A 23,146-nucleotide genomic window follows, 5' to 3' on the forward strand; every position below is an offset into this window, starting at 1 on the left:
CGTATGGTGGCAGCCGCTGCGTACCAGCTGTGTCCACCTGCCCCCTATTGTTCATGCTTTTCCTCCTCTGTGGCTCTGGAAGGGCAAAGAATCCACCACTGTAGGGAACCAGGGTGAGACTACCCTTTCTACCGAGCCGAACAGGCCTGAGCAGAGCTCTTCCAGCCAGCCTCTGAGAAGGTTCTGGAAGTTCTGTCTGGTTTCGAGCTAGGCACCAAGGTCTCTGTTTCCTTTTAAGCTCTCTTCCCTGCATGTGTCCTGGACTTATTCTTAAAAGGGTCCCTTGGGTTGAAGGGACAGCCTGCCCTGGCCTTTTCTTCCTGCCCTACATGGCCATCTGAAGGCCATGTAGTGCTTTGTTGGGGACATCTGGAGGGAACCATTTTGGGGAAGGCCAAGTCCTTGGCCAGTGTGCCCCTGCCCCCCACAGGCCCTGACTCCTGTCATCCCTGGCAGGCAGGCTGTCCTCGGAGGTGTGAGGAACTCCAATTAAGCCAGTCTGCCTATGTGGGGGGTCTGGGCTGTGGGGGTGGCAGTTCTGTGCTGGCTCAGTGACTAATCCTCACAACACCAATTATGAGCCTCTGGGGAGTAGGTGGTGGGAAGGTGGGATGGGAGGCGGGGGAGGTGGAGGACGGGGTTTCCTTTGGAGTCAGCTGCCTCTTTGCTCCCCAGCTCCCCACGAGTGTGGGCCATTGTGCTAAGAGGAGAGCTTGAGATGCAGACTCCCCACGGAAGGACCCTGCCCCAGACAGGAACAAGGAACCCTGTGTTTAGACGCAGTGTCTTCTGAGGACCCTGATGTCCTCCCAGGCCCTCATTCTCTGCACAACCCTGAGCCAGCCTCTATGTGTGGCTTCTTCATCTGAGGTGCAAAGAAGTGACTTGTCAAAGGTTGCCAGTGAAGCTCGGGCTGTGGCTCCAAGACCAGGGGTGGGGGTGGGGTTTCTGGATGCTGTGAAAGCCACCAGGCAGAGCTCTCAGGGTCTCAGGGAGGATCTAAGTCCCAGATTACAAGTAACCTCTGCCCCCGTTATACAGGGAGAGAGTTGGGGCTGGTCCGTGGCTTCCTCACCCCCCATCTATCAACAGGTACAGTTCTCAGGAAACTGGGCATCTTCTCCTGGGAAGCATCAGGCAGGCAAATTCCCTTCTCTTACTTCTATTGTGTCCCCAGCCCTCCGCTTCCCGCTGGGAGGGGCCAGGAAAGCCAAGTCTGGAGAGAAGATGCTCAGCTGAGTCTTTGAATTCAATGGCAAATGCAGGTGGCACTAAGGATCCAGGAAGAAAGTCCAGAGGGTTCGACTGGGCTTGGGAGAAGCTAGATTTGGGCCTAGGCTGGGCCAGGATGGAGGAAGGGGTGGGGTATCTCTGCACCTCTCCGGTGGCCTCTGCTGTGAGGGAGGGCCAGTCTGTCCCTTGGACCTAGAGGACTGTTTTAAGTGTAAGTGCAAGAGAAATGCAGGGAATGGAGCTTTAAAAAAAAGAAAGAAAGAAACAGAGGGTCTCCTTTCGCATCGCTGGGGCCTCTAGAAAGACGCTGGGTTGCAGGCCTTGAACACCTTGTGATGGTGTTCTTTGTATACTGGGCTTATGAAGCGTGAGCATACAAAAGGCAATTAGCTCTTCTTTTGTGTGATATTTCTTTCCAAGGAGGACAAATGAGAAGAATCAGAGAGTAAAAGGTCACACGGGACAAACAGACCCTCGAGAGAGAAGACTGGTGGTGAAGAGGGCCTGTTGGGACGGAACAGACTCCCCAGTATCTTCCTTTTTCATTTGAGGGTAGGTGATGGGTCAGTTTCATTCAGGCCTCGGTCAAGCTCACTAAGGACAGACATCCCTGGTCACAGGGCACACAGCAGGGAGAACAGAAAGCTTGTGGCACAGGCCATGCTGCCTGAACCGCAGATGAGGTTTTTCAGTGACAAGATCTCATCATTCTGGTGAGGTTCTGTGGTTCTCTTGGGCTGCTCTCAAGAGGAACCTTCTGGTAAATGATCCCTGGGTTGCGAATTTTGAGGCCTAAAGGCCTAGGCTCACCCTGCCTCATGCTCACTAGGCAAAGTGGGTTTTGGGGTTTGAGAATGTAGGCAGACTTCAGTGATGGGTAGACTCCAGGCCCAAGAGAGTCTCACACTAGTCTCAGGATCTCCAGGGCTCCTTCTGGCTAAGAGGGAAGGGAACTTGCACAGGGCGAGGGCCTCCCACATGTCACCCTCTGCCTGCAACTGCGTGGGCACAGTTGTCTAAGTGAATTACCCCCACAGTCTTGTGGGCACAGACACTGTCCTGGCTAGGTCAGTTCTCCAGGGCCGCACACTTGACAAGGACTAGTGTCAAGGTTCCCATCTGGAACTCTCTTTTCCCAGTGGATGGGCCTCGGTTTCAGAACAGGGAAAATCCTTTCTCCCCATGTTGTGCACACCCTAGGCACCATGCTCCGAGCAGAGACCCCACAGTTGTCAGGGTCCACCTTTGAGGCCAGGATGGAGCAGCCCCTGGTCTGTGCTGTGTGCTCCCCACCTTATTGGGGTGCCCTTGGCAGAGAGCTGGAGGACCCTCCTCCTAGCAGTCCTGTGGAGGAGTAGGGAGTTCCGGGAGAATGGGAGGGGGCTGGGCCGGTGGAAACTCCCCGAGGAGGCAGGCTTGGGACTGGGAGTGGGGAGGAGGGACACGGGGGTGGGTTCCAGGCTTTTCCCCACACTTCCTCAGGGATCGCTTTACATAACCAGGCCTGCTTAGTCACCGCTTTTTACTTTTTTTTGGAAACAATTTTCTCAGCATCACAGCTCCTCGTCTCCATCCCTTACTAGTCACCGGTGCTAGGGAAGTCCCTTTTCTCCCGTTCCCTAGGCAACCCAGCACATTTGCCTTTCAAATGCTCCAAGGCCTGGGCGGGGGTAGGAGTTCCCTCCCCCTGTACCCGGCCTCCTACACAGCCACTCCTGCCTCAGTTGGTGATGTCAGGTGGCCCAGCCACCCAGAGACATCTGGAGAGACCAAACTTCCTGCCTGGCTTCAGCCCCTCTTCTGGACCCTCACATTTCTGCTCCGAGTTTGGCTCAGGCTCAGAGCCCTCTCGGCTCATGTTCGGAGGTGCCCGTGTTGGACTTTAGGGATGGATGGCTGGCCTTGTCTCTTTCTGGGAGAGAGAGGGAGCAAGATATCTTCGGAAGGTGACAGTGCAAGGCCTATCTCTGTGGGCTGGAGCATCGTGCGGCTCCCATACCCTAGGCACTGGCCTGAAGGCCCTAGTTCCCCTCTTTCCTCTCGGTGTGGTGAAGGACAGGGTTTGGGGTGTGGTCATCTTCCTTCTCTGTGCTATGGCCCATGCCAGCCTTGACTGGACAGAGGAGCCTAGTGGCTTGGAGAATTAGTCTAGGGTGAGTGAGGATGAGGTCTCTCAGTGTGGATGCCACAAACCCTGGGCAGAGGATGTGAAAGGCTAGACTCCATGTTCCCCCAACAGATCTCCCTTTAAAAATCCTGTGATCTTAATGACATGAGAGGCTTGACCCGTGGACTCAGGAGTATGATTTAAGATCATTTGTGTGAACTATAAAAAATAGAGTAGTACAAAATCACAGAACATATAGAACATTTCCTTCTTTCAACACATGTTTGTGGAACACCTACTATGTGCTAAGCATTATGCAAGTCCTTGAAAAGCCATCAGGACCTAGACCCATGCCTCTGGGCCACCCAGCAGGGAGTTTCAGAGAACTGCAAATTTCAGACACTGGCCAGGACCCCTATACAGAAAGCCTCTTGCAGTGGCCTCAGAGGAGCACATGCCTTCTTCAAGCAGGAATTCTTAACTGAGGACTCCTGAACAGGCTTCAAGGGGTGGGTGGATGGCCAGTAACCAAAGCACTGCACCCCTTTTGTGTATTTACATGTGTCTGTCTCCAGGTAGCAGCCCAACACCTTTTGTCCAGTTTGGGTCTCTGGTCCAATTCAACTGTGTGTGCAGAGATCTAGTTTGGCTGCTCCTTCTGATTGGTGATCTGAGGTGGAGCTGAGGTGGTGATGCTAGCATGACACTACTAATAAAAGAAACTAATCCCCCCTCCTCCCCACTCTGACACTTTATCTGTGGAAAACTGTCTTCCAGCTTGTCCCTGGTACCAAAAAGGTTGGGCCCTGCTGCTCTGTAAGGTTACGGACCCTCTCGTTGGAGGCTGATCTGAGAATGAAAGTCTGTGCACACATCCTACTTGGAGGTTAGTGTCCATGCTGGTAGCCTCACAAACACCCTCCCAGAACTCCTGGTGTTTGCTTTTGCTGGGTCACAGGGAAGACCTTCAGGGCCCCTCCCCCTACTTACCTGCCCAGACCCATAACAGGAAGTGCCAACCCCAGGAGGTTTCAGTTACTAGCAACCCTGCCTGCCATCTCAGCTGGAGGGCCCTGAGTAGGGACCTGCTTCTGCAAGAAGGGCAGTGCCAGGTGTGAGAAACCCTCTGGGGGAAGGGTTCGGGCAACCTGGCATTGCTCAGGGTTCTCTCTCTCTCTTTTTTCTTTCTCTTTCTTCCTTTTTTTTTTTTTTTTTTTTTTTTTTTTTGGAGACAGGGTCTCTCTATGCAGTTCAGGACATCCTTGAGCTCACTTTGTAGCCCAGGCTAGACTCGAACTTGCAACCATCCTCCTGCCTCAGCCTCCTCCATTCTAGCCTCATTGTCCCTTTCTATTTTGGTCCTTTCTGAGTTCTTCCTTGGCACTACCTGGGTATATGTTCTGTGCAGCTTTGCTGCTGACAAACATGGTGTGGCTATCCACTTGGGGCAGCGGGTGTCAACGGATGCATGGGTCCTGTGATTTCTGTGTGGGCGGCTCCCTTTGCCTCTGACTCAACGCTGGGATTCCTCCCCAGTGTCAGTGCTTGGGGCTACCCTCTTGGGAGTCACACAAGGCCCAACAAGAGCAGCTGCCGATAGTTTCTTGGGGCTTTCCACAGCTTTCTTGTGGCTAATGGCCAGTGATCCAAACAGGATCGCAGTCAGTGTTCTCAGCAAGACCTCAGCGCTGTAAGTGTCAGGCCAGCAGTAACGAACAATGCCACCTGACACATACTTATTTCTCAGTGTCTCTTGTCTACCAGGAGTGGGCAGATCACAGGCCTCAGAGTCAGACCTGGAGGAAAAACCCAGAAAGACTCTCCAGGTCCCTGTCCCAGCCTTGAGCAAGTTATATAACCTCTCCAGACTCTGCTTCTTCATGGGTAGAAGGAGGTTGCGGATATCCAGCTCTAGTGGTCATAAGGACTACGTGGATAGTGTCTGCAAGGCTATGTGCTGGCTGTCTTCTGTCCCTGTTCCTGGCACCCTTGCCACCCAAACTGAGCACATGGTGATATGTGAGTGGACAAGGATGTCGGGAGGCCAAAGTGTTAGTGGAAGAAAAGGGGATAGGAAAGAAAAACCACAATAAACAAAACCACGCCCTTGGAAAGGAGGTTGGACTCAGGAATCAAAGGCAGGAAAAAGGGCTGGGCAGGCAGGAAGAGACAGAGTGTGTTTTCCTTGTAGTTGTTTTTAAAATTTGTCACTGAATGCTGACTTTAGGGAAACTGAGGCAGTGGGATGGCTGGTACAAGCTGTCTTGCCTTGAATTCTGACCCTATTGCCAGTGACTACATGTGACCTCCCATCCCATCCGGGGAGAGGACGAGGTGCCAGGCTTGGGTGCTGCCAGCCGGGAGCCTGATTTAGCGCAAGCCTTGTTAAGAGAAGCTAATTAACAAACCTGCATTTAAATAAGCAGCCGCCCGGGTGTTTGTAACCACCGCCTTATTGAATTGTGACAAGTTATTAGCCCTTGCATGTTAAATGAAACAGAAGCATCCAGGAAAAGCCCCTAAATCCAATCTGCATAAAGCAGATTCCTGCTGAGAAAATGACGGCAGCAAAAACTGATTCACTGCCGCCGAGGCTTTGGGGAGAACTCCAGGCTCCCCTCGTTCCCGGGTTACATAACCCTCTGCCACCGGAGAAAGGCAGAGAGCCGGAGGGAGGGCCTTGGGAGATGCCTGGGGCCTCATCCGGGACTCTGCACCCTTTGGGGGTGCTGGGGACATAGCCTAGACCTCAAGGCACCCGTCTACACGGATTGCGTGAGTGGCTGCGGCCGGCCTAGTGTCCGGGGAGCCTGGTGTCCTGGAAGTTCCTCCCACCACCCCAGAGAGAAGAGCTTGGCACTGACTGAGGCCCAGTCTCAGGGCAGCAGTGGCCCCACTCAGCAAGGTCCCCTCTGCATTTTCTTTAAATGATGGGAGGATACAAGCAAGAGGCAAATTCAGGGGTGCCCTGAACACTCTTTTTTGATTGAAAAAAGGTAGCCATTGGTATGTAGTGGTCCCCAACCAAGGATGCCTGACCTTAGAGAATGGGTCTGCCTTGCCTTCTCCTGTCCAGTAGCTGTGGCCATGTCAAGATTCTGAGTGTCCTCTATCTAATGTGTGCTCTCGAAGAAGGCCACACCTCTGTGACTACTCTGGGGGCTGGTTTGGGACAGGTCCGCTAGCCACAGATCCTGCTCCTCTTCATTGGGAGGAGGGGGGAACTGAGACTAAGCTGGCACAGGCAGCAGGGGTGATCAGGGTCAGATGGGCCTAACTCTGCCTCCTGGCAGCAGCGTGACATGGGGATGCTACTGGTCCTCCCTGAGCCTGCCTCCTCCTCAGAAATGGGAACAATGTCTTCCAGGAAAGGTCCTGCAAGTCTGGCTTGGAGGAAGGTCCTAGGCAACCATTATTAGAGGAAGGAAATACGGGGCAGGAGCTGATTCTGGAGATGACAGGGGTGTCAGAGACCAGTAAGGCTAGGTTTAGATCTCAGCTCTGCTCCTTACCAGCTGTGTGACCCTGGATTAGTGTATTAATGTCTCAGAACCAGGTTTCCTTGTACATCTAGTAGTGTTTGCAATTATTTTGTAGAGCAAAGGCCAAATTCAGGGGAGAAAATGGATATTTACAAAGTGCCCAGCAGAGTAGAAAGAGAATACTTCCTGCTCTTTGCCTTGCTCCTGCCATTTCATTTGACCCATTGTCTCCCTGAGAGAGAGACAGAGACAGAGAATTAATCCATGTGTTCTGGAGAGTTCTGGACTCGTAATCCAGGCAGGGAGGGCTCTGACATGTGACAGTGTTCTGAGATGTGTTTGTCTCACTGTGCAGAAGATGCCCATGGTAGGGGCTAGAACTATTTCTAGGCTTCAAAAACCCATTTCTTAATGGATTGCAAAGATTCGCTAGAGCAACTTGAGGGTACAGAGAGGAAAAATGTCTTTCTCTGAACAGTCAAACCCTCAGTGAGTGGACTGATTGAAGTTACTCACCAGAGTACATACAGACCCCTGGACTAGGTATGGGGGAGAGGATTGGTCCTTCTGATTGGGATCCTGGCGATTAGGCAGGAGAGATGGCATCAAGAGTGGTTCTCTCAGGGAAGGCCCCAAATGCCTCTTCGAGGGGAGGTGGGATTTGCACATGCAGGGAGAGGGCAGAATTTAAGAGCAGCTGGAGAGGGGGCTGGGGGTTTAGCTCAGCGGCATAAGCACCTGCCTTGCAAGCAGGCGGTCATGAGTTCGATCCCCGGTACCGATAAAAATGAAAAAAGTGAGACAGAGAGCAGCTGGAGAGTGGGGCTCTGTTTTAGGCTGTCAGTTAGGTTAGCATGAGTTTGTACTGCACAAGTAGGCAGAGGGCAACAATCACCAAAGGTCTTAACATCTCAAACTAACCTTGCCTGAGGGCTGTTTGTCAGGTCTGAAAAACTGGCAGATAGGAGAGAGGAAGGCATAGCAGCAGACTGGCAGGTTACTTGATCTCATAACACCCAAGCCCTTCCCTTGCAGTCCAAAGCAACTCTTGGAACAGATTCTCAGCTGGCAGAGGATGGCAAAGAAAAAAGACGAGATGACATTTGCTTTTCTTCACCACCCGACTTAGTCTGCAAATGCACTTTGGGACAAGGCCCATGGAATGTGGCCTCTGCTCTCAAGTCGTTGAGTCTACTGGGGCATCACAGAGGTAAAGTACTGTGACTTCTAAGGGCACTGCCACACTAGGTTCCACTCCACGGGGTGGAGTGGGGTGAATGTGCTAGGGTGGCTTCCTACCCAGAGGGGGCTCTGTGTGCCCTCAGATTACCCCTAAAGGATGCTGTCCACTGGCAAGGAGCGGAGGGGAGGGCTGGGACAGGCAAGAGCTGATGAGTTTGTGCCTAACACATGGCAAGTGACCTTGCAGAGGGTGCAGGGACAGGCTGTGGGCAGAGGGAAGGAGGGTGTGGCTGGAGCCTTGGGAACAGAGGCTCATCCTGAGAAAGCACCGCTGCAAGGAAATAAATAGCAGCAACATGCAGGGAAAATCAGGTAGCAAGAAGGTGCCTGGGAAGGTGAGTGAGGACGCCTGGCATCGGCTTGGGAGGAAAACCCTGAGAGGAGGGAGGCGAGGATTTGGATGCAGGGCATTTCTTCTTGATCACTGAGCTGCCCATGGGGTGAGAGCTGCTGGGTGCCATCAGAGGTGGCACAGGAGGAGGAGTGTGAATAGGGAAAAGTGATGGGAAGTGTGGGGGCAGAAGTGGCCAGGGAAGCCTGCTCTCAGAGATGGGAGGGCTGCAAGGGGCAGCGGGTGAGGGGCAGGGTGCTGGGCAGAACTGAGGTTTCAGTGGCCTGAGTTACAGTTACAGTTGTGGGCCCACAGTGGGCAGGCAGGGAGGTGATGGGACACTAACAGGGTCTCTTGATCTTGGGCTTGTGGGGAGTGCCCAAGACAAATATGTAGTCCCAAGCCCAGCCTCAGTTTCCCCACCTATACAAGGGAAAGAGAATGGGCCACCGCCTTGTTTTGTCTTTCTTTAGCCCCGAGATAAGATGTCCTGATCACTATTCACAAGCTATTGCTAGGATTCTAAATGGATAGAAATTTCTAAATTCTGAATGGCATTTTAGTAACATGGACCAAGAAGATTTTGGAGATGCAAAACCTTTAACCTCTGAGGGTTTATCCTAAGAAAGTCACCCCAGAAGGGAATGAATGAATAGCTGTGTATTCACAACTTGATTCATTGTAGCTGGTGACAATATATATCAGAAATGCAGACACAACCTAATGTCCAACAGTAAAGGATTGGCTGAGTAAATTATAGTACATCCATATGGTAAACTACTTCTGCAGTACAAATCATGGTTTGGAAGATTATGTGTTGACATGGGAAAATGTTAATGATATATTGCTAAGTAAAAAAGCAGACTACATTACAGAACATACAGTATGATACATTCATTTTCAAAATTTTTGATTAGGACACAGACCAAATCTTTAATTAATGTCATTTTTCCCCCTTCTCTTGGCAAGTAAGAGGAGTATTATCTGGAATAATGTAACTAGAAAATGCAACAGAAAGACAAGCGTTCCACACCAAGTGTGTGCACGTGAATTCCAAGTCGTTAGGATAAAAAACAGGCTGTCAGTGAGTCAAGGAAGAGATGAGATTGTGCAAGTGCGGAATTTTAGAAGTGGAAATCACCTTGGATGTGAGGGCCTGACCTCCTCAGCTTTTCAGCTAAAGGAATTCAAGCTTGGTGGGAAGTCTTGGACAGCTGTTAATCAGGATGGGCTTGTCATCAGGCCTGGGGCCATGGTCTCTTAATTTCCAGCTTATGCCAACTCATTGTCACCCCTCTAGGAACAGCAAGGCTACTATGTACATGGTGACTCTGAAGCTCCCAGGGCTGGGACTGGGGCCTCCTGCATTCCTCCAGCCCCTGGATATTGTGTAGCTCAGAACCACTGGAGGGCAACAGGACCGTACCCCACCCCATTCAGAGTTCTGGGGTGACCTCTCTAAGTGTTGGAGCTGATCCATGCCCCACAGGGAAATCTAGGTGACCCTGAGCTGGGTTTTACTGATTTCCCCAGTTCCCTGACCTTGTCAGGCCCTTGTAACTTAACTCTCCTTCCTTACAACAAGGCTCCTCTCTTCCATTGGGCCTGCTAACTCCCCAACATGCTAACTCCCCAACACGAAGGGAGCACCTCCTTTTCACTGAGCTTGGTGCCCCTGCATATGCTCCATAGCAATGCTGGAGCCGTCACACACTTTCTTAGGCATGAGTAGATCCAGCTTGGACTTCCCTTTCTGCCTGGACTGCTGCAGTGGATCCTAACAGAGCTTCCTGTTGCTACCCATCACTCCAAGCAGCCTCAGGGATTCGGCTAAGACCCCGACCTTAACATGCCCCTCCTCTGCTCACTGGTAGGGCTGTGGCTCCACCCACCTGCCCCGGTCCTCTGCACTTGCTCTTCTGCAGCTATAGGGAGTTCCTGGGCTCTCCTTGGACACCCAGGCCCACACTTGCCTCAGGCCTTCTGCACTGCTTGGTCCCCCTCTCTGGGGCCCTCTTTTGTTTGAGCTTCACTCTTTCATCACCAGCAAGTATTCAGACCAAAGTCAGCTCTCAGCAAGCCACTCCCTGGCCACAGTTCCGATCCTCAGTCTGCATCTCACCTCACCACACACTCCTCTTCCAGTATGCCGCACGCCTTCTGATCTACTGGATGGCTTACTTCTTATTACTTTTACTGTGGTGCGTCATCCTCTTTTAGAGTAGGCTGTGGGGGTAGGGGTGTTGCATTCATGGAAGTTTCCATAGCTCCTGGAGCATATCAAGCATTCAAAAAAAAATACTTGAAGGCTGGGTGTGGCAGTGGATTGCTATAATTCTAGCACTGGGGAAGCAGAAGCAGGATTGCCGAGAGTGAGTTTGGACTTCATAGTGAGACCCTGTCTCAGACAAACAAAGAAGCAAACAAACAACCCAAACAACAACAACAACAACACATGTGTTGAATGAATGCAAAAAGTAGATCAAAATTAAAAGCTGGGAAACCTTTCCCCACTCAGGAAAGCATGCAGAGGAGGCTGAAGAAAGCATTCAATCAGAGGAAACTGCGTTCATGGTGAAAACTGTGTGTGAGACTAAATGGATGATTGGCTTCTAAATTCTACCCAACATCCCTGTGTCCAACTCTCAGGCCTAGAAACCTGTCTTCATGTACTGCACCCATGAGCTTCCCTTTGTCAGCCTTTGCAGGAGCTGGCTGCTGAAGCATTCATTCATTCACCCATTCATCCATCATTGATGTGTTCACCATCCATGCAGGCACAGAACTGGACACAGTTTTGCATTTAAGAAGGCTGCAGGTCAATAGGGCACAGAAACCTATGGCGCTGACCGTCCCCCAGTTAGGTGGAAGCCCCTCTTGAGAGGCAGATATAGGAGGAGGTCAGGGGAGAGGACACCCCTCAGGACTGAGATAGGCATGGAAGCCAGCCCTATCCTAAATGGAGGTGGCATTGGAAATACAGATGGGTGAGAGGGTGCAGAGAACAGAACGGAAGCTACCAGAGAAGGCAACCAGCTTGGTAAAGACTCGGCAATGGCAGGAAATGCTGGGAATACTTGGGGGTTAAGGTGACTGGTTAAGGTGATGGGATCAATTGGGGTCAAGTCGACAAAAACTGAAGTGGGGGCCTGACCTTGAAAGGTCTTGTGGCTACCTCTGAAGGCTTAGTGCTCTAGTTCCGAATTTGCACATTTTACAGGCTTCTGGAGAAGTGGAGAGTTGGCTCCTTTCTCAGCAAACAGACGGGGTTTAATTGCTGTTACTGTCAGTGTAGTTGCAAATATCATATAAAAAGGGCTTTTTGGCTAATTGTTTTCAGAATAAAAATTCCAGAACTATCTATAGATATTATGCATCCAGGGTTCTTTAAAGATCAAACTGTTTATATTACCCTTAAACACAGTCTTTAACATGAGGCACTGGGAATCTGAGGCCGGGGACCCGCAATTAGCCCCAGGGCTTATGAAGCCAGAGCAAGATGACAGTGGTGACTTTCTTCCTGCAGGAGGAAGAGGGGCAGCTGGTGCTCTTGGCTTGGCTGGGGGCCCAGGAGGATGGACGACGAAGCTGGGTGCTTCACAGGCACCGGGAGCCTAAAGCGCCCCCCCCCCCTGGAGGAAACAGAGCTGCACCGGTTGCTGGGGTGGGGATGGGGAGAGCAGAATGCTGCATTGTCCCCAGGTTCCCACACAACCTCAGGACCAGAGATGAGGACAGGAGGTAGCGTCACAGGTAGCCTCGGTGCTGCCTGGGTGGCTTCTTTACCTCCCCTCCGCTTGCTTTCCCCACCCTGAAATGGTACAGAGAGGATTTCTGAGCTGCACAAATAAAGCAAATTCATATCTATTCATTGCCATCCTGTCCTCATGTTCAAGCCTCTCAAATTTTAATTTGGGAGCTTTTAGAAAGGCAAATTTATTTGTGACACCATCCAAATTCTATTTTATTGGGCTTCTATTCTCAAAGGATGCAGTTGACTCCTGAGAAAGCTGTGGGCTTCTCCTTTTGATATTTTCCCAAATGCTGTGTGAGTGTGTGTGTGTGTGTGTGTGTGTGTGTGTGCATACACAAGCATGCACATTCATTTTTGGGTTTTCTACATATCTGATGTACAAACACATGCTGCATACTCACAAGCAGCCACAGAAGTGTGTGTAGATTCATCACATGTATGTGTAATGTACTGTAGGCTCCTATAAGCCAATATTTAAGTTATCATATTTAATTTATTCAACAAACATTTAATAAGCACTTACTATTCATTAAATTCCATCATAAGCCCTGATTATTGTAATGAGTAGGTTTTGGGCAAAGCCATGGCTTTTGGGAATTGATATTTAAATCTACTGGCTTCCTAATAAAAGGCTTCCAACAAATGTGAGGAAATCTGTACGGACAGTCCAGTGTGCTGACTGGATGTGTCAGTAGAGAGGTGACTTTTGGGCAAACTGATGACAAGGAAGAGTGACATTAGCTTCTTGGCTATAGGTCACCTCCCTGGGCTATGAGACCTGGCCCTGGTAGCACAGTTCTGGGTGCTTCTCATTAGAGATGAGAATGCTGGGGCAGGGATCATCGGGACCACTCCTCGGTGACATTTTTAGCTCTTAACCCCATGTTCTTGGTCATGTCCTATGCACACTTCCATGTGGTTTTCAATGGCTTCCTCCTTCATGAAACCTTCCCAGCTCATCCCAGGCAGGCCTAACATTTTTCTCTTATGAGCTCATCCTAACATCTGGGTGATTCAATGGGTACTTAAATGATTTGTACTTTGTTAGGGATCATCCTTTATTCTAAATGTATGTTGCTCTTTCGAAGAATACACAGAGAATTTCTAGTGATGCAAGGAGGAAGGAACCTGGTTCTGCCTGTTTGGGGCTCTCGGTGAACACATTTGTAATTTAGAGTGACAGAAGTGACAGAAGTGTGCTCAGGGTGCTCTGGGGAGATTGGTGGTGAGGTGGTGCCCAGCTAGGTGGTGACACCTAGCTGCTCCCTAAAGAAACCACAGACTCTTTGGGGGGAAGGGACTTTACCTAAGTCTCTCTAATCCCCTATACCTGGGACGACCAAATTTTCTTGTCCTATAATTTAATTTTTTAAATAGCACTTTAAAGTCTGATGATAAAAATAAATATTACAGAAAATTTGAAAAAACTAGTCAAGCCCAAACACAAGCATAAAAATCACTTGTAATTCTACCACAACTACCTAGATTTGACTACTAGGAACGTTCTGGTACATATGATTTCCATGCACCCAAAATGGGTTATTCTCCATTTATTTTTAACTTGCTTTTAATGTAACAAAGGCACTAATATTTATCTTCATTTGCTTTAATGGCCACATATTATTTCATATCCATCACTTAGTTGGTGGTCCTTTCCCTCTGGATGAACAGGTCAGGTCTAATTGCTTTTTGTGCATTGCTCACCTTAAACTACACACAGACACATAGCATTGTGGGTAAAATGTTGCTGCCAATCTTTATCCTTTACTTAGTAATAGAGCACCTGGTAGGTCCTATCTTAATTTGGTAGATATCATTTCTGAATATAAATTTCTAGAAGGAGATTGTTGGATTGAAGATTAAATACATTTTAAAGGCATTGACATTTGATATTTGCATCCAAGTAACCCTGCAAAAGAGTTCTCAACAATTCCCACCAGCACTCTATGAGAAGACTCTGGATGTTATTTTTTTTTTAAACAAAACTAAATTCAATTTGTTGGTCACAGTTGATGTAAGGAGAGATAGATGGTTTGTTGCATCTGTTTGTATTTCTGACTATTGACTACTAGCATTTTTTTTTCTTTTCTGGCTTTTTTTTTTTTTTTTTTTTTTGATATTGGGGATTGAAACCAGGGAGCACTTGGTTACAACCTCAGTTCTTTTTTCTTATTTTCTCATTAAGGTCTCAGGTTGCCATTGAACTTGTGATTGTCTTATCTCAGCCTCAGTAGTTAGGATTATTGGCTACCATCACACCTGTTCATTTTTCATGATTTTGTGTTACATTTCTTTTTAAAGAACTCCTTAGGCTAGCGTTGTAGCTTGGTGTTAAAGCATGTGCCTAACATTTACCAAGCCTGAAGTTTGAACCCTAGCAGTAAAAAAGTCCTATTGATGTCTTTTGGCCATTTAAAATTTTTTCTATCGATTAAGAAATGAGTTAGTAGTGGTTAACATTTATGGAGAGCCTACTATTTTCCAGGTGCTGCCATCAGTCCTCCATGTATTGCTTAATTTCTTTTACTTCTTCAAGAATCCTATGAGGTATACACAATTGTCATCTTACTGATTCATCAGTGCTTATATGTCAGGGGCAAGGGACCTTTTGTGAGATATACACATTATGATACATATTCATATATATATATGACTTTTTTCAATGTGTTCAATATGTTTTATCTTTGGATGCTTTTATTTATAGAAGTTTGAAGGTTTTATGAGGTTAGATGGATCATTTATTTTACTTTGCATCCATGTATAAAATGGTCTCTTCTTATATTAAGATTTGAGAAATGTTCATGTATTTTTAATTCTTTAATGGCTTAATTTTAACATTTAATTTAACATTAAAAACTAAGAATTAATTATGTAACCCACTTAGAATTTATTTTATCATAGGAGAAAGAACTTGAGTATCTTTTTCCCATCCCACATGGATAGCCAATCATTCCCAAGCTGCTTGTGGCATAATCAATCCCTTCTGTTTTGAAATGAACCCTTTATCATATCTGAGTATTTTAATCTGTTTCAGATCTTTCTTTTATGTGTCAATATGTCTGTGTGTTTTTCACTACTACCATATTTTTAAATTATTGTACTTTTACAATGTGTATTAATATCTAGAAGTAGACATGCTCTGTCTGACCCATTATCCTTGTTAATCTTCTTTTGCAAAACTTTCTTGAATATTCTTTGTATGCCCCCCACAGGGTGGAATCATCTTAAATTTCAATAAAGATTATTTTATCAAGCTCTAGTAAAAATTCCTTTTGTATCAGCAAGATATAAATTAATTTGACTTGCCTTTGTATCATATATATTCAATATTATCCCTTATTAGTGTAAAATATAAATGAATTTACCATATTTTCTGAGCCAAAAATCAACACATACATTGATGAGACTGTGTGTGTGTGTGTGTGTGCATGTGCATATGTGCACACACGCACGTACTAAGTATCAAGGATATTTTAAGAGGCGCTGTTTGCATGCTGAAACGTGGAAATTTCAGATCATGCCTAAGGTCAAGAGGACAATGAAGTGAACCCCAATGCTCTGCCCTGAGGCACATAAAGTCAGTGCTTAGGGATGTCTTCCATTGTGAGGCTTCCAATGCTGGCAGATGCCAAGAGGGATTAAAAGCGGTGACTCAGAGCCTGGGGTGTAGCTCAGTGGCAGACCTTGCCTAGCATGTGCAAGACCCTGGGCTCCACCCCCAGTGCAGTCAAATCGAAATGAAAACCCAGCAGAGAAACAGTGAAAGTTGGTATGAAAATCAGGTTCTTGAGCATATAGATTCATATGGTTCCTTTGGCAATTTTCAAATGGTTTGTGTGTGTCTGTGTGTGCATGTGCATATGTGCATATGTGTGTGTACATTTGTGTACAGCCCCAGCCTTCCATAGCACCCCTCCTCACCCAATGCCCAGCAGAGAGCTGAGTTGAACAGATCATTCTAACCATCAGTGGTGTGGCCCCCAGTAAGGAGATGAGAGGTTCCCTCCAGGAGTCTGTGTCCTTTCTGGGGCGAGCACACCCTGACCACAATAGCCCTGTTGCCTTAGGGGACATTCTTGCCACAGACAGGAAACATCACAAGACAGAATGTTAGCACCCCAGAGGGCACAGCCTGAAAGGGCCTAAGTGACCTTGTAGCCGATTCCTCAGCTTACCTAGCAGGACACTGAGGTCGACAGAGGAATACTTAGCCTCCAAGTCAGCCAACTCATGGTAGATGAGTTTGGTGTAACTCTGAAGGCTACAGGTTGGCTGTGAAGCAGAGTTTGGAAACTAGGAAAGGCGGGAAAGAAGGGAGAGGTTTGGTGGTAGGAGGGTGAGGCTGCCGCTGAGCAGCAGTAGTGGTCAGATGGCAGAGGCTGTGAGGAAGCCGTGCGGGTCCCAGAGGTCAGGACTGGGGGAAGAGTCTCTCCATTGCTGGTGGGAGGGGCAGCACAGTGCCCTGAGGCAGTGTGAAGGAGCAGAAGATGTGAAAGGGGAGGGGATCAGAGTGAGTAGGCTGGCTGGGTGGTGACCAGGGAGGGCTGACGCTGAGAACCACCATGGCGCTCTGGGTACAGTGCCAAATCCCTGCCAGCGCAGGAGGGAGGTGAGCCCAGCCTTCCCGAGGGAGTGGGAAACTGGGGCAAGTGCCCTGGGAGGACGAGGAAATGAGAGCATGCAATCAGGTGCTAAATTATGTGGCACAGACCAAGTGTTAAGTGGACGGCCAGTGAAGGGACAGAATTTAGAGTTTAAGCACAATTAAAAAAGAAAAAGAGCAGTATCCAGAGAGAGAGGGTGCTAGGCATAGTAATCATGTTTTATTTTCTCTATTTTATGATGCTTTGACACCTTGGGGCTTCACTTCCTCAGGAGAGAGATGCCCTTTAGGGCTCGCTGATTCCTAGAGATGCAAGCTGAGCGCCACTGTAGACATACAGCCCACTGAGAGCTGTTCCCCAAATGCCCTCGCCTAATTCTATGCACTGAGCCAGTGTTCCTGCTGCTCTAAGCCACCCCCGGGACGGGACAGGCAGCCGGTGACAGCCTGGAGCCCATGGACACCATGCCAACTGGCACTGTAAGCTCGCTCAGACTTGCTTATACTGCCTGGTGGTTCCTTCCCTTGGATAGCACAGTAAAGGCTCTGGGCTACTATCTTGGCTCACTCGTCTGCTTCCTGGCCCACCTTGGAGCTGCCAGGGCTCTTTCTCTTGGAACTTCTTTCAAAGGCATGTATCTTTCCATGTCATTACTCAAATGCAAGCCTAGGCATCATGGAAACACTAGGAATTGGAGCAGACATTGCTCTGGGGCATAGCCAGGTATGGCAGCGCTTGCCTGTTATCCCAGTACTTGGGAGGCTGAGACAGGAGAATCACTGCAAGTTCAAGGTCAGCCTGGGGTACATAGTTGAGTTCAAGATCAGTTTGAATTACATAGTGAGAATGTATCTCAAAAAACAACAACAACAACAACCCCCCCCCCGAAAAAACCCAACCAGCCAGCCAGCCAGCCAGCCAACCAACCAGCCAACCAACCAACCAACCAACCAACCAAACATTAGAGGCCACTGGTAAAGAGGAAGGAGCTGATAGACGATAGATATGTAGATAGATGAGCTTGGGTGTGGTTGCTCTCTTTCCTTTGAGTCTTCCAAGGGCCTCATGGGCCCCCTGCCCTGCTCTCCTCTGAGTCCAGCCATCACCCCCAGATCACTCAAGATCACTATGATCCCCACCCCCAAGCTTGTAAGTGACCTTTTCAGCCAGCCCTTCCACAGCTTTCTGCTATTAAGGAAATTTAGACACCTCTAAAACCTATAGGGGAGATAACATGGGACCTGGGGATAGGTAGATGGGAAAATTTCTCTAGCATCTCTAAAACTGTGGTTCTCAACAGGGGCCAGGTGAGGCTCACAAAATAGCAGATTTTGATTTTGGAAGAGACAGAGATAAGAGATGGGAATAGAGCACCCAGAGCAAACTTTCTCTTTCTTCTTCATGACAGTGGGCCTTGAAAGTTGCTTCCTGTGCCTGGGACCACATCACACAGGGACCACCCTGGAGCCTCCAGTTGGATGGTGGCTTCTCTCATTCAGCAAGGTTGGGACAGGGAGCAGAAATAGCAGTGTGATTACAGCCGAGGTATGTCACTGTGTCTTGCATGACTTTGGGTCTCAGTGTCTTTATCCATCAAATGCAGAGTATGATAAGACAAATCTTCCAGCTCTGGGCTTCTAGACAACTCTGACGCAGGCGAGAGGCTGCTTCTGTGCTGGCAGCCCTGTCCCAGCTATGGGCATTTGTGGGACCTTTTACTCTTATTGTCAAAGGAACAGAAAATCCCCCTCATGAAGCCCTCCCAGGCACATAGTCCCTGGGCAGGATGGCTGTAGCCTGTCTCCCTGGGGAAACTGCCCCTCAGACAACCGGGGACACAGAACAGAAAGGCTCTGGGATGACAGTCACTTTTATCCCCTGGATGAGAGTTGGCCAGAGCAGAGTGTCCTGCCTGAGGAGGGGCAGCAGATGAGCTTCCTGGAGCCACCTGCAGAGCCCTGGATCCTAGGGAAGATACTGATTGATTATTTATAACCTAGGAACAGTCTGGAAGTTGGCTGCTTTTGCTTTCAGAGATGAACACACTCCTCTTTCTTGTCACTCTCCTCCTGCCCATCCCAATCCTACCTATCTTCAAAGCCCCACACACAGCCATATTCAAAGCCTGTTCCGTGCCCTCCTGGTCCACTTGGGGCAGGCTCTTCATTCTGACCTTCCTCTATGCCCTGCTAAGACCCAACAGAGTGCAGAACACATGGCAGGTGCTGAGTGGAAATTGCTGACCACAAGATCACACTGCAGAAAGATTAACCCTGTGCCTAAGATGAGTGCAACTTCTTCAGCCCAGAAAGGAGGCAGGTCATAGGCAGGTGGCAATTGAGGGACATACTTCATATCAATGTGCATGTTCTTGTTGGTCTCATTGATCATGATCTCACGCAGGAGTCTCCAATCAGTTCAGTGAGGTACATAGTATCCTTGCTTATGGCAGGTTGGGGGTTCATGAAGAGTCCTAACTGATCAGGTCCACCTGGTATCAGTATCCTGCTCCTTCTGTGGTACTGCGTTGCCTTCTGGGTCAATGAGGTCCCTGCTTCCTGGCTGCCTGGATCTTCTGGGAGGAACCTGCTCATGATGTACAACAGACAAGAGGGCACCCACGGGGGGATGGGGACAGTGGAGGGAGGAAGAGTTGAGGGTTTCTATGAGGCTCTTGGCCCTGCAACCTTGAGATGGAGGTCTCTTTGGGTGGGTAGGGAAGTGCGCAGTTCTTAGGGCAAAGGCAGAAACTGAGCTTACCTCCTGGGAAACAGCTTTGCAGAAGCACATGCACATGGGCACCCATGCACATGCAGTGCGCACACACATACACACACACACACACACACACACACACACACACACCACACAAATGCCTCCACACCCAGAGCCACGGCAGCATGGTTCCCAGCCACCCTGGCTCTCCCCCCACCAGCCCTGCTCTCCCTCCTACCCTATATGTGCAATCTTGTGAAAACTCCACCACTCTTAAGGTTAATAAGGCTCATTTGCTTAAGATAGCACCTGTTTCTATGGTGACTCCTGCCACCCAGAATCTGTTCATCAACGGAGACAAGAAAACAGTGACTTCCACCCTCTTTGAAAGGAAAAAGCTAATTCTTAGCCAAAGGCTTGACAGGCCAGCAGCCCAAGGCACTCTGGGCATCTGTCCTTCCCCTTGAGCTAAGTCCCCACTCCTGGATCTCTCCCCACCCCTGGCAGAGTCTGCAGGTTCCTCCTGCGCATGCTGGCAGCTCCCTCCTCACCATCCCTGGGTGCCACGGAATTCATTGTGTGAGGATGCATTTTCTTGGCACCCTAGGCCACCAGCTATGTGCCCCTCAGCCTCTGATTGCACCCTAGTTCCACTGGGGTCTTTCTGGGCAGAGCTAGCAGAAGAGCCTGGGATGGTCCTGCCTTCTCCCAGCCCCACTGCCCCATGCTAAGCCTGCCCATTGCCTGCTAACCTGGGTTCCTGAAGCTGTCCCTCATACACCTCCTGCTGGGGAGTTTGTCCTTCCTGTCTGCAGGAGGCTGCTGGCTCACTCTGGCTCCTAAAACCAGAGCTGTTCACACCTCACCCCTGCTTATTAGCCCATTCTGGTCCTCTGTGGCCTGCAGTTGTGGTTTGCAGCACTGACCTGCTACAGGACCCAACCGTGGATCACAAATCACTGGGGAAGTAGGTTCCCAGGCAGGTGTGACTAATAATAAAATGCCAGTGAGTGATGTACCTTTTAAAGTAAATGAAAGCAGCTTCCACGTTCTTCCTCTAATAATTTCCCTCTGGCTCCCTCTCACTGGTGTTCCGAAACACTTTGTTGATGGGGAGAGCGGCACGCAGGGAATTGCACGGAATTTGGAGCTTGTTTTATGTGTTTCGCGGCCCAGGGGAGCTGGTTGTGCTTATGAACAACATTCTGGCAGAGGAAAAGGTTGAGGGCTGCACAGTGGAGGATCTGTTATGGAATCACAAGTTACCGGGGCCCGGCGCTGTCCCCCAAATCTACTTAGCTGTAGGGAAGACCACAGAGATCCACCCAGGGGCAGAGGCTGAAGCAACTGGCAAGTGGCCTAAGGGACGAGTCTTTGGAATCCTGGTCCTAAACAGTTTCTGAAGCATCACTAGTCCCCACCTAAACAGAGCCGGTTCCTTGCCCTGGCCTCCCTGTGTCTCTCAAGAGGGTGCTTGGCCAGGGCTCATTTATAAAGTCCTACCATCTGGGAGCCAACCTGGCTCAGCCCGGGCAGACAGTTCTCCTTGGGAATCACCAGAGACAACTCCCTTGGTCTAAGAGGCAGTAAGAAATCCCACATCCTTATTGCAAAGCCAGACTCCTGTCTCTGCCCCTCCTGGGAATTCCAGCCTCATTTCAGCCTACTACTTGGAGATCCAAACAGCATCTCAATATGAGCAGCTCTACAGAGCTTCAGGTGGCCCCTAGCTCCAACACTGCCCACCCTGCAACGCCCCCTCACAGTCAGTGACACCTAAATCGAGGAGCCAACCTGAGATTCCCCTTCACTCTCCACTCTAATCCATTGGCAGGTCCTGCTGACTCCTAGCCTCCTGGGAGATCCCCAAACTGTCTCCTCCATGTCCTCTCGTGCCTTGACACGGGCCACTCTCACCCCTCTCTAAAGAACAGCAGTGTTCTCTTCTGGTTGCCTGCTGCACCCACAGGGCAATTCGATCTGCTCAAAACCACAAGGAGTTTTGACCCCAGGATCAAGCCTTCCAGGAGTCTGCACACTGAACTCCTGCCCAGACCCGGGGGAAGCTTTGCACAACAATGTTTATCAGCCCAGGACACCACACACCACCTTTTTATCTGCTGAGAACACCTTATACGAGGTGTACCTTCAACATGAGTTGAGTGCACCATACAGTATTAGGAACTACAAGGACAATGCCCTACAGTGGGTCTCTAGGATTTAATCAACTTGTGTAACTGGGACTTTAGAGCCATGGACGAGCCCCACTTCTCCCTCCCACCACTCGGTGCCTGGATGCCTCTCTGCTGTCATCTCTGTACATTCTACCTGGACCACTGGGCTCCAGCCTCACCAGCCTGCTTCTGATTCAGGACATGTCTGGCCCCCGCCCGCTCTCCCTCCGCCCAGACCCTTCTAGCTTGGTCTCCTGGTAAGCTTTACTCTGCTCACAGAGCAGAGCTCTCCACTTGCCCTCCTTCTCATCTCCATGGTTCTCAGACTTAACTGCAGCCCAACACTCCCCGCTGCATGTACCTCAGCCATAGATTTTCTTCCTCAGCAGGCAGGAGCTCCTTACTGGAAGGGATCTGATTGTGTAAGCTTCCAGTTTGCAATGTCTGAATGAAACCTACAGCCCAAGATGCACTGAGCACACGCTGAATGAATGAAAGAAAGAATGAATGAAGAAAGGAAGGAAGGAAGGAAGGAAGGAACAGAGCTAGTCTCACAAATACAGATAAGGAGAGCTTTCATTCTTCAGTGATCTGAAGCCTCCATTCTACTGATGTGGCCTAAGATTATATTAACTGTCTTAACTCCTGCATTACAGTTTGATGTTCTATTATTAGCTTAAAATTTGGATTTAAATTAGCTTAAGAATTAACAGAAACTCTTATAATCTTCTCCCTTCATGAACCTCTGACATGCCAGATCTTTCCCATGTGTGCAATGGGCTTGGAACCTAAATATAGAACTTCAGATTAATCCATATTAAAGTGAATTTTTGTAATGCAACTCTATCCTTCTGATTTACCAAAATTAACTGTTTCATTGTAGCAGCTATTCTTTGAAACTTTTGTGTGACCCTACAGACTTGGTGGGCATGTTATCCATCAAAATATCAAACAAGCTGTGAGTCATCCCGGGATCTTATAGCATGTCACCAGTGACCAGCCTTAGAATGGATACTCATTCATTTGTCACTGTGCAGGTAGGTGGTCTAATATCTTCCTTTCTGAGTGTTTCTGCCATGCCAACAATGAAAGGGGTCACTAATGACTTGCTTTTGGTCAGCCTATCCAGACTCCTGATGTTCACTTGTGAAATCATTTTTTAATTTTGATGAGGATTGATATGATACTCCAGAGCTCACATTTGGGAATCCATGTTTTCCTTTTCCATTTCTGCAAATGATTTCGTGATTGCAGCTCTAAGCTCTAAGCTCTAAGCTCCTTTTGAACCCTGAATGTGTGGTTCACCTGGAGACCGAGACACTTGTAAAGCAGCTGTGTCAGCACAGAGGGCTTTTAGGACGAGGCAGCAGAGCAAGTAAAGGTCCATAGAGGCTGCAGTGGCAGAGAAGTTGGAGACATTCTAAGAAGATCATCAGGAAACTATGGAACCTGGGTGGGGTGGGGGACAGGGGGGCAGGATCTGGGGCTGCGGAGGCCTTGAGTA

General features: G+C 49.1%; 1 protein-coding gene and 1 long non-coding RNA gene across 8 annotated transcripts in view; one reads left to right on the forward strand and one right to left on the reverse strand.

Annotated features, from left to right (window-relative positions):
* Pebp4 (phosphatidylethanolamine binding protein 4) overlaps positions 1-23,146 on the reverse strand; it is a 202,656-nt gene that overhangs the window by 54,931 nt on the left and 124,579 nt on the right. The window lies entirely within an intron of this gene.
* Positions 747-15,402, forward strand: LOC134472719 (uncharacterized). Its single transcript, XR_010042646.1, has 4 exons — positions 747-1,785; positions 4,118-4,226; positions 7,858-8,032; positions 11,922-15,402. It is a non-coding gene; the product is annotated as an uncharacterized LOC134472719 (long non-coding RNA).

Source organism: Cavia porcellus, unplaced genomic scaffold (assembly GCF_034190915.1).
Source record: "Cavia porcellus strain 051 isolate PalLab524CR breed Dunkin Hartley unplaced genomic scaffold, mCavPor4.1 scaffold_24, whole genome shotgun sequence".
NCBI lineage: Eukaryota > Metazoa > Chordata > Mammalia > Rodentia > Caviidae > Cavia > Cavia porcellus.